This window comes from Liolophura sinensis, unplaced genomic scaffold (genome assembly GCF_032854445.1).
Source record: "Liolophura sinensis isolate JHLJ2023 unplaced genomic scaffold, CUHK_Ljap_v2 scaffold_18, whole genome shotgun sequence".
Lineage (NCBI taxonomy): Eukaryota > Metazoa > Mollusca > Polyplacophora > Chitonida > Chitonidae > Liolophura > Liolophura sinensis.
Genome location: NW_027017957.1, coordinates 101,495 through 114,328, shown reverse-complemented (window position 1 = coordinate 114,328; position 12,834 = coordinate 101,495). Strand labels below are relative to the sequence as shown.

General features: G+C 39.1%; 1 pseudogene; it reads left to right on the top strand.

Annotated features, from left to right (window-relative positions):
- Positions 1-11,283: 11,283 nt before the first annotated feature.
- LOC135481317 (putative nuclease HARBI1) lies at positions 11,284-12,582 on the top strand (annotated as a pseudogene).
- The last annotated feature ends 252 nt before the right edge of the window (positions 12,583-12,834 follow it).

Below are 12,834 nucleotides of genomic sequence, written 5' to 3'. Positions count from 1 at the left end.
GCTGATGAAGGGTACGGTCATCAGAGTTCCTAAAGCTAAATAGCCTTATAATCAAAGCACAACCCCATTCCTCCTCAATCAACGAGCGGAACGCCTGTGGTTTGGACAACAAATTGTGCCCCCATTTTGGCTGACCTACACCTGTTCTGGTATGAAGACGGCTATGTGCAGAAATTATTTGGGAGTGGTCCTCACCTTGTCCGATCCTTCTCAGTCACTAAACGTTTTTTTTTCTTAATCTGCTGGCTTTAAACAATCCATGTATAGCAAATGATGTGGAACATATTTACTGGATTTGAAGGAAACCACAGGTTCTGCACAAACCTAAAGGTTTCCTCTCTCGCGGACTGTGCGGCAGGAGAGATAACTTCAGTTTTGGCTTTAGGTTGTCCTTACTAAGACAATATTGTACCGAAGGGGCCTATATATGGCGTGTACATCTCTTGCCTGGGACCATTTGTTAGATCCTGCTTGTTGTTCGACGATCTCAATTAACGCCACAGGTTGATGCTGAGAAAGATGTTGTGTCACGGTTGTTCCATTAGACGCCTTCACTCCAGGTTCTGAAGTCGGTATAATACTCGTGTAAGTAGATGTGGACAGAGCTCTGCTCATGGTACTGTCCAGTTCTGTCTGTGAAGGTACTTTGTCCAGTGCTGGGTTTAAGTATTCATCGTATTGAATTGGATGGCTTTGGATATATGAACAGTTGCAATCAAGCGACAAATGAGACACATATTTTATTGTTGACAACTTTGCTGGTGTAAGTGTATACTATCTTAGTTCTTTGGTAGCTTGTGTTATACTTTCTTAGTTGTTTGGTCGTTTGTGTTAAGCGTCGTTTTGCGAATTAACCTTGGGATTATTGACAAGGAACGTTCTTATTGGTTGATGGCTGGTATACGAATGCGTTTATCGAATTCTGCGAGTCAGGGTGGCAAATCGCGCCCTGTGAACACGGCTTTATGCCGATATAGGTATCTTTGGGTTATTTTCTCTTCTTTCCCTGCCACCTTGGGAATCATTAATTGTTAGGACAAAATAAGTTAACTAGACGATTTAAGGCCATATAGTAAGTTGACATAACAAAGTAAGTACTACTGACAGCGATGTAATTAAAGCCGGAATGTAGTAACCTACCCCTATATTGACTTTTGCCTGTAAATTACTCTGAAGTAAGCCTTGTCAGTATAGGGAGTGGGTTCTGGATATTCGGTACTACCCTAAATGGGTACTTCCCCCGTGTTAGCGTAACTTGATTTCTATTCTCTTTTTTGTCATAAAAAAGAAAAGATTTAACTAAACATTTAAATAATATATACATGCGTCCAAACAAGCATTCGTATACCAACCGCCAACCAATAAAGACTTTCCATGTCAATACAAGCAAGGCCAATTCCCAAAACGACGTTTAACACTAATCACCAAAGAACTAAGAAAGTATATAATGCATATACAACGTTGATTGAAATCATCACACAACTAACAGCATCTAATAAATGATGATAGGCGAGATATGTACACGCCATATAAAAGACCCGTCGGTATATTGCTGGTAAAGGTAATTTACATTGTCAAACTTGAAACTGTCCCTGTTGTGGTAGGTCGGAATTAAGATGTACCATCTGGAGAATCTGCATCTTTCCTCTTTGCTATATATCGAGTCTTTAAAGCTAGCAGATCATCAATATGCTGTTTAATGAATGAGAAAAATCGGGCCTGGTGAGAATTACTCCTTAATAGTTCCTACATATAGTCGTATTCATATGAGAACAGGTGCTAGTGATCTTATACCCTGACTTAGAGAACCAATGAACACGCGGTATTCCATGGAACGGCTTGCTGTTTTCCAGGCAACGGTATTTCTGATTGGATAGCTCAGTTGCCATGCGTTAACAGTATATAGTTTTTTCATTGTCTTTTTCCGTTGCCAAGAAAATGAATGAAAAAAAAACTGTGTCAATGCGGTCATTCCTTGATAACATATAAATTCTGTGTGGAGATCGAATACGTGATCGGATAGTTTGTTCCAGAAGGTTTTGTGAGAGCGTATATATCGTCATACCTGCACACCAGTTTAACATAGCCGTCTCCTTCAAGGACGACAGGGTTTTAGCTTCCTAAAATGAAAATATAGTTTAACCCCTGCTACTTTCAAAATAACTTGGTGGTTTACGTCTTACTAAGTGTGAGAGTCTAGCGTAACGGTGGCATGCCATTCGAAATTGATCTCTCTTAGATGTATTTCAGAATTTTGAACAAAATTACACATGAGACGTGCACAAAACCTTATAAGTTTGTATTCCTACTAAGTCTATGTCTATTACTCTAACATATTTCACTGTAAACTGCAATGTATTGTGTACTCTTCCTTGAATTGCAGCTGTTTTACCTTTGCAGTTATTCATTGATTATTTTTAAAATGTGTTTATTTTGTGTGTATACACAACATGAGATGTTTAAGAAGTTATGTTAACACATGCATACACGTATATCATACTAAACAGGTTACAATCGGGTATTTTAATTTCACCCCGAATGTAGTTCTAACAAACTCAAACCTTAAAGCACATGTACTTACTACATTTATTGTACCATATTATATAGCTTTTATAAGTGACAATTTTAAATTACTTTTAAAAGTAATAATGTATAATCTATTTGGAGACAAGCTATGTTGTGCTGATATTTGCACACATTTACATGTCAATTAAATATGCACTTTATAATATTATAAGATACTTTTTATTTTCCACAGATATCACCCTTAATGTTTTGATATACAATATATTTTTTCTATTTAGGTTTTATATATCCTTTAATTATGGTGTCTTGATATTTTTAAATAATAATTAGCTTTCAAACAGAATAACACATTGGACTGTCTCAGAAAATGATCTATATGAACTGTGCATTTGAGGTGTTAGTTATATATATATCAATAAATATATGTAGATAACAATGGCACATTTCGTAAGGTGTTGTCTGCAGTCAAAGATTATTGGTGGAATAAATCTTACTAAACTGAACAGTGATGCCATTAAAGCTCAGAAAACAATTTTAGAAAAATCTGTGCTTTCACAATTCTCTCAATATCAATACCGTTGTCACCTGTTCCAGTAAATGAAGACCAGAGGGGAAAATACAATCATCAATATATTCTATTTTCACTTTCATCAACACTTTGAATCGCCATTTTTCGTCAATAGATATATATGATTGAAGTATTGCGGACGAGCGTAAAGCCCCAGTTATTCATTCAATCTTTTTGATAATGGAAAGCCTGTCTTCCATTTGGGGTCTGCTGTATCATTTTCCTTTTCCTTTAATTTTTGCCACTCGTGATTTAGGAATACATGTAACTGGGCCTTTACAAGCCTAAGTTCAACAAATCCTCGATGCATAAACCTGCCTCTTTGCAAGGTGCGAAAAGGAAGACGTCGTGGTCTTAAACAAAACTCGTGGGGCCTCGGTGGCTCAGTTGGCTAGCGCGTTAGCGCAGCGTAATGACCCAGGAGTCTCCCACTAATGCGGTCGTTGTGAGTTCAAGTCCAGCTCATGCTGGCTTCCTCTTCGGCCGTAAGTGGGAAGGTCTGCTAGCAACCTGCGGATGGTCGTGAGTTTCCCCCAGGCTATGCCCGGTTTCCACCCACCATAATGCTAGCCGCCGTCGTATAAGTGAAATATTCTTGAGTACGGCGTAAAGCACCAATCAAATAAACAAAACTCAACCTCACTGGTCTTATTTGCGCTATGCAGTATTGTTGAATTTCCGGAATATTTGATTCAGAGTAATTTACGGCCCAATGTCATTGTTCAGTACAGAAAAAAATGTTTAAGTATTAATATGTACATATTATTTATAACGTGTATAATCAGAAAAAATCTGTGGCAACTGTGTTTTCCTACAAGTGAGTGAGCGTATGCCTCGGTAGTCAGCCAGATTTAAAGGTGTAGTACTTGGACATTTTTGAAGAGCATAGAAAGCCTTTATTTTCAGTTTAATTATATGTCCTTTTTTAATTTTCATAGACTATTCGTCGAGTTTTACCAGACTAGTGTATCCCATCTATCGGTGTTTCAATTACGTTGTTAAATCAGGAGGCTTGTCAGGTACTTTACCCCACGCACATGGGTGTTTCCCGCCCATAAACATCAAACCTGCATCTGTATTACAATGGGTTATCAACATTTCTTGTTCCGGAATTATATAAAAGACCCATGTAGGTAGTTAACTGCACAAAGAAATATACACTCGCCTCGCTGTTACTATTTGCAACATTTAAGTATGTAAACCGAATTATTGGATTTTGTTCAGTGCCATGCACTTCTGCCGGAACGTCTCTGAATAGGAAAGGATAGAAAGGTGTGCTCTAGAGATTTGTTATCTAAATAATATTGAGTTATTGCCAATAGAGCTTTAGGAAAAAGACTGAACCAATTGCTCTATTTCAGATTAAATTCTCGAACATCCAGAATATTTTGAATTTCTCACATTTGAAACAATTACATGCACTCGAGACCAGTGAAAATACTGGATCGAGTGAGGTCGGGTGGGTCGACAACTCACTGGTTGTTATAGCTATGTAGGTCCATAAGTCGGCAGTTGTTGGGCTCAAAATACACATGTTGTTTTTTCAGCGTCCAGATTTCAGTATTTATGTTGATGTATTCTCTGCTGATGATATCACTTGTTATTTCCTTGTTTGTGAAATAAGTCTTTTAGTGCACGTCTAGGATTCATCTTGTCAACACCACAATCTCACCCCGGTCACTGATCATCCCAGTCAGTGTGGCGCCAAGGACCACTGTGATTCAACAGAACATCTGGGCATATCTGTGTTGTATTTAACATAATTACTGATTTATCCAATGGTTCTTTATTTACATTCTTGGAATATTCAGAGATGTCGCTATTTTTTAATACAATGTATACCTGTATATAATTTTTGACTTTTCTAGGATTTACCAGTGATCAGTTTGATGGTGTTTAAATGGCGATATACTCAAAGTTTTCAGACATTCTAGCGCCACTAAACATTCCACATAGCATGTACACCTCTGGTTAAAATGTGACGAAACATGCTATGAATAAACAAAATATGTCCTAAAATATACATTGTCATTTCAGCCTTGAATATGATCACAAGAACTATAAATACTCTGTTAGACTCATCCCTATAACTTGCCACGATAGCACACTATGTCGGGCTTTTTGTATAAACTAGGAATCTGCTGGTGGGATGAACGTACCCGAAACCTGGTCCTTTTACATCGTTGATAGTGATTGTGTGTCAAATATGATGAAATCACAGCAGTTTGAGTATTTCTAGACTAATGACGTGTCATAATTTTGATATCTATTTCTGCTTGGTCCATGGTGCTAAAGGACGAGTACATGGCTACTTTTAGGCGTATAGGCCTGTGCTGTATGAGCAACTGAATTGATCGCATTAATATGTAACCAAGGGGAGATCACTCCTAAGTACATTTCAAGTGAGCGATTTGGTTAACCAAGTGTGGAAGAAGTGAAATGATGAGAAAACAAGTGTTTGGATGAATTTTAAAATGTAAATAGGCCTGTGCTGTATGAGCAACTGAATTGATCGCATTAATTTGTAACCAAGGGGAGATCACTCCTAAGTACATTTCAAGTGAGCGATTTGGTTAACCAAGTGTGGAAGAAGTGGAATGTTGAGAAAACAAGTGTTACGGTATTGAAAACGGCAACAGAAAACAGACTCAGTGACTCAATATTACAATGTAAACAATGCTTTATATATAAAATGAGACGTACAGTTTTACAGACAGTTCAACAACAACAACAACATACACATCAGTATTACCGGTCTTTACAAGTTTCCAGTTCACCTTTGCATCCCAAGGAATGTATTCCAGGAAATCCAACGTAAAGATCATGGGATAAACACACAATCCACACAAGTCACAAATTGTCCTAGACAGGTACTTCGCCCGGTTAGCGAACACGAACACAGGTTACACAGAACTGGAACAATCAAGCCTTTGAATGACGTCACACCCGCAGAGCACAACACAGGGTAAATACAGGCATGGAGGTATAATCCACTTCAGATCAGTCAAGCTCCCGCAGAAGCTCACAAACGAGCCGTTCAGAGACGTAGAGTAATGTCACCTTGTGGCAGAACGAACGTCCTTTGCAAAACTGAAAACTTCAGTTTAGAGTCCTTGACGACCTTATCGGTCAGGTGAGGTCAGCGTGTTAAACAAATTACACAGTCCACACTGTATAATCATAATCAAGATCCGAACACCAATAAACGTGACTTCCGCAGAAATTCGCATAAACCAGACATCAGTACTACTGTGGTACATAAACGGTGCCGGCATAAAAAACTGTCCTCCCAAATGAAACTGGCATCACCAGCTCATATCAAAATAATGGACTCGATACGAGAGCGTCTCACACTCTCCTGGCTCCCAGTGGATGCAGCAAAAATACCTCCACTCTGCACAGAAAACACGGCTTATATACGGTCCAGGTGGATTCAACTATTCTTAGACACAGAATTAACAGCCAGTGAACATCCAGTTAAATAAACAGAGCATTGAACGAGGTGCTTTCGGCCAGGTCCGCACTGTACATATATAACAGGGCCTGTTATGCTTATAACATACAACACAAAGGTCCGCAGACTAACAGTACATGAAAACGTTAAATAGTCATACATAACACAAGTGTTTGAATAAATTTTAAAATGTAAATATTCATGATAACGTATATAATCAGGAAAAAGGTACCGGCATGTATCAGTTGTGTTTTTCTATGCACACCAATGAGTGAGCTTATGTCTCTCTGCTCAGCCATTCACACTTTGTCTTTGCCAATACAAGAAATAATAAAGCTATTATTTTATTACAGTTATCTGTCCCTTTTTAATTTCCATAGGCTATTCTTTGAGCGTAGGCCTGCAATGTATTCCTTCTCTCGTTGTTTTGTCTTCTACCTTGAATCAGGAGACTGACCAGGTAGCTGTCGAAGGTCGGTGGTTTACTCCAGTCACCCCAATGTTCTCCACCATTGGTACCGTGGATTGACTGAGATTGATTGTTTCGGTTTTACACGAACACTCCATGTATGCAACTAATTCCACAGAGAAATATACCCACGCCTAGCGGGACTCTTTGTGAGGCACAGTGCCCTTGCACCACTGCTGGAACGTCTCAGAATGAAAAAGGATGCAAAGCTTTGGCTTATTAATGAAGAAAGACGAAGCACCGGTTTCGTGTTGTCTAAGGGAAGATATTTCAGTGATACAAAAATAATACTGAGTTATAGCCCATGGAGCGGAGCCGGACAAAGCAAAAATTGCTATGATATTGCTATATTACTAATTTATATTCTCTCAGACAACATCCAGAATTGTGTCTCATTAGATTTGGAAACAGATGAAAATACTGGGTGAAGTGAGACTCAAAATCTACTGGTTGTCACAGCGGTGTAGCTGAAAAGTCGTGAGTTCCTCAGTTTGAGATACACATTTACTTCCAGTGCCCAGAAATAAGTATTTGTGTTAATGTATTCTCTGTTGATGATGGCAGTTTGCTCTTTACAAACCAGTCCGTTTGTAACGAAGGACGGGTGTCATTCATTAGAACTTATGGGCATACCTGTGCTATATACTCGACATAGTTACAGAACTCTTCATTGGTTCCTTAAAACATTTTTGGAAAATGCAAGGATTAGCCTATTGTTTAATATGATCTATATTTGTGCATACTTTGTGGACATTTTTAAGATTTACCAGTGATCAGTCCTTCAGTGCTTGGGATATGCTCGCAGTTTTCACAGATGTTTCAGTGCCAGTAGAAATTAGACATCCATCTATTTAACATAAAATGTACACATCTAGTCAAAATGTCACGTGCGCACACCAGAGTTCGATCAGATAACTATTCATCGGGTACATGCTATAGACATAGATAAAACATCCTCAAATATCAAAAGTTCTTTAAACGGTGGTGATGATTACAATAAGTACAAGTGCCGTGTTTGACGTATTCCAACATCGTTTTGTAACCTTTTACACATTTCTCCTATATTTATTTAAATAACTGATTAGTGTTTTACGCCGCACTCAAGAATATTTCACTTGTACGACGGCGGCCAGCATTACGGTGGGAAAAAACTGGGAAAACCCTGACCATCCGCAGGTTGCCAGCAAACTTCCCACATTCGGCCGGAGAGGAAGCTAACTTGAGCTGGACTTGAACTCACAGCGATCACATTGGTGACAGGCTCCTGGGTTATTGGCTTGCTAACCTCTCGGCCAAGGAGACCTCTTTTTCATCTATAACCTGCCACAATAGGACAATGGGCTGAGTGTCGGACCTCTTGTATTGTCGCATAAACTAGGATTCTGCTGGTGGACTAAGGATCTCCGAGGCCTGGTCCCTTTGCATTATTTATTTTCATTGTATGTTAAATGTGATGACATAATATATTTTAAGTAAATCTAGACTTGTGATGTCTAATAAATTCTGTCTCCACTAAAATGTGTTCTACCTAAATCCGCTGTGGCCTTGGTGCTACAGGACGAGTACTTTGCTGTCAACCAAGAAGGACATTTTAGGTGGATAATCGCAAGTCCAATTCCCAAAACCACGTTTAACAGAAACTGGAAAAGAACTAAGAAAATATATGAAGTACAAAAATACGACGGAATCATGCAAAAAGAAGCAGTCAACAGATTCCAATGAAGTTGAAAAGACCCAAAGTGTGTTCTAGGTGAATGGGTGAAAGAGAACGTATTTCACTGTTGTTGCTTCCCTGGTTTAAATCTCTGTGCTTTAAGTCTATATTTATATTGTAACAAAATGATTTTAATCGAATTCGATTTTTTATATTCCAGCGGTAAACAATGGCTACATGACACGCTCAAAACATTGCCACATGACATTTCCATCGACGCTAATAGATTGACGTATCGACGACATTCTCAGAAGATCTGAATCATCATGACAGGGGATAAAGTGCATAGCTCATTTGTATCTTGATATGTTTTCGAAGAAAATAAAGCAACTTGAATCTTTCAATCCGGTTTGGGCGTGATTTCCCGTGTGCAGTTCTAAAGCCACATTGCAGCGGTTAACGCTTCTTCTGCTGAATTCTGATTTTATTGGGGAAAGTCTCATTGCAAAAATGCCAGATGTACTAATGATGAGACAACAGTACGAACGCTTGCTCTACCATGGACTAGACTGCCTCTATAGTACAATTCCTCACAAATTTACTTGATAGAATTTCAGCACTACTTGTATCGGTATTTAATAAACAGAAATATACCGTAGGGTCCTGCATATAGCGTGAACATATCTCGCCTTGTAGCATTTGTTGGACACTGCGTGTTGAGTGACAAGTTCAATCAACACCACAAGTAATTACTGCAAGAACTAGTGTGTCAAGGTTATTCGATAAAACACCCTCAATCCAATTTTTTAAAAATTTTATAATGGGTACGTTTCTCTTAATCTAAAGTAAATGTGGACAGAGCGTTAAGAGTCGCTGGAGCTGTGCCTCTTGACTGTGTATTATTCCGCCTAAGCCGAGGGTTCAGAATCCCTGTAGCTCTGCCTCATGATTGTGTATAACTCCGCGTAAGCCGAGTGTTCAGAATCTCTGTAGCTCTGCCTCATGATTGTGTATAACTCCGCGTAAGCCGAGGGTTCAGAATCCCTGTAGCTCTGCCTCATGATTGTGTATAACTCCGTGTGATCTGGGGGTAGGGAGAATGTATTCATCGTGTTGAATTACATCGCCACGATGGATATATAAACACTCACAATCAAAGCACAACAGAGATACATTTTGAACGATTATTGACCTGGAACGTCTAAAAAGATACATAACCCTACATGATTTTGGGACATTTCTAAGTTATTTCCCTGATCAGCTAGCCAGTTCTTGTGCTATACTCGCAGTTTTCACAGATGTACCAGTGGGAGTGGTTACCGGTACTAAACCTCAGCCCATCTGGCATACACTGTACACATCTGTTTAAAATGAGAGATGAAGGCATTGAAGTTCGGAAAATTTTTCATCTGGTACATGTTATAGTTGAGTCCTTTAAAGGGCTATTAAGATTACAATAACTTTAGGTACCGTGTTTGACATATTCCAACATTGTTTTCTAATACTTTGAAGAACACTCCCCTACAACTTAACACGTTAGCACATTGGGCTAAGTATATGATTACCCGTATTTCTGCATATTAAAGCTAGAACTCTCATGGTGGACTAAGGATCTTCGAAACCTGGTCAGTTAGATTTATGTAAATCTAGACTAGTGATGTCCAGTATATTGTTGTGATTAGAAAATCCTGTATACGACAGGAAATGGTTTCCGTGTTTACTGGGCTTGGCGCAGAGCACAGACTTCTTAAGCCATATTGCAGAGGTTAACAGTTCTGCGGCTAAATTTTGATGTCATTGGAAAAACTTTCTTTACAAATAATTCAATTGTAGCCATAAAGACACAACTGCAGGAGTGCCGGTTTCACTATGGACTAGACTGTCTACTAGAAATTGCATAACTGTGTCTACCGATTCGGCGACCAGTCGAACCCAGGCAACAAGGTGAAACTGACTGATTTACATGCAAATATACCTGTGCAGTTTGAGGCACTTGATTTGTCTAACAACATAATATATATATATATATATATATATATATATATATATATATATATATATATATATATATATATATAATGAGGAATGTTCCGATATGAAACATATTTACTCTTTATATAGAATCCATCCATTTATAGACATAATTGTATTCTTCTTACTCTCCCTTGATTTTCAGCTAAGCGCAAACACGAACCATTCTTTCTTTACAATTGCTTAGCCCTTGTACATGTATCAGGTGAGCCTCTGTTAATCCGAGATGTGCAACAATTATCAAACCATTTTCCACCATCCGAATGGTCAAAACAATATGGGCCGAATTCATAAAGGTGTTTTAAAGTTCACACGCGTGTAAAGGCACTAATCATGCGATCATCGCCTATTTAATCTTAGTCGCCGATTCACAAGATGTGATTAAATGACACCCGATCAAAATTTAACCACACGCGTCTAAACAACAAAGGAATGTTTAATCGTCAGTGAGGGGTATGTTTAACTGCTCCGACTAAGTACTTTACATACGGAATCGCTCTAAGTTTAGTGCAGAACGGTGCTGACATGGATGCCCTAGCAGTGTCAGAGTTTGCTCAGGACGAGGCAGGGGAAAGGTACAGATGCGCCGTGATCATGGGCATGCCGTCAGGGTTTTTGAGAATAGAATAAATCCCTTAGAGAAATACGATGATACAAAATTCATCACACGTTACAGGATCTCCAAAGAATCGTTTCGTTGGCTGCTGAATTTATTACAAGATGACCTGCTGCCCGCAACCAGGAGGAATCATGCACTAACTCCTCTTCAACAGTTAACAGTTGCATTACGATTCTATGCGAGAGCATCGTTTCAGATGGATGTTGGGGACGTGTGGAGTGTCACAAGCGTCGTGTTGCAGGGCTGTTCATCGTGTCACTGCCGCGATTTGTGCCAGGAAAAGGCAGTTTATTCATTTCCCCGACACACTGCAAGAAAGACGAGTAGTTGCAAGGGGTTTTATGAGATTACGCATTTCCCGGTGTTATTGGCGCTATCGATGGCTCCCATGTAGCAATTGTAAATCCTGGTGGCAGGGATGCTTTACGGTTTATAAACAGGAACGGATAATACAGCCTCAACTGTCAGCTTATGTGTGACCATCAACTTATCTTCACGAACGTTGTTGCAAGATGGTATGGTTCAGCACATGACTCTCGGGTATTTGAGGAGTCGGAACTATTCCGTAAATTCCAGACAGGAGAATGCCAAGGTATTTTGCTCACTCCTATTCGCAATCCGATGACACCAGCAGAGATTCGTTACAATACTGCTCAGAGAAGAACAAGGGGAGTGATTGAAAGAGCATTTGGGATTTGGAAGAAAAGATTTCCATGCATTTCCAAGGGAATGCATCTGAGGTGTTCAGTAAGTAAATGCAATGTCAGTTTATTTCACAAAACCACAATAAACGATTTGTCCGCAGAAACTGTTTGGAAATCATTGAAACAATATTATCCGTTTTTGCTTAATATTTTCCTAAATGAGAGGAGTTCTAAAATTGTTTCACAGTATAATCCATTATAATACGGTGGTTTAGTCGGGTGTGACGTAGAACTGACGACACTAAAATAATAACGTTCCCTCACATAAGTCACTTTTATTTCAGCTTTATTTCATATACGGTACTTAGATTTCAATACGTGTACATTAATCGCCGCTTCAATTTCAGCTGGATCACAACATGGCTATTATAGTTGCAACTGCCTGCTTACATAACCTGGCAAGACGACGACATGATCCTCTGCCTGAGCCTGAGCCTGAGCCAGACCTGCCGAGACAAAGCCTTGAGGAACCAATTGGACTACTGAACGCGGTTGAAGCGGACTTACGAGGCAACCTATTTCGACAGATATTCGTTGTGCAACATTTCCATCAGTGAGCAAAACAAAGCAAACAGTTTCTGGACAATGTCTTATTTAATTCAAAAATAGAAATCATTTTACAATTCAATACGCTTGCGTCTAAGTTTTTCTTTGTAGTAATCAGATTTCGTTTCGTAGGGTTTTCGTTTGCATATTGCTGCCTCTTTTTGAAGTTCAATCAACGCCATCTTTGCTTCATGTTCCTCTTTTAGGTAAGAAAATACTTCAGTCGTCTTCTGCAGTACCGGTCCCGACTCATGACGTGTCTT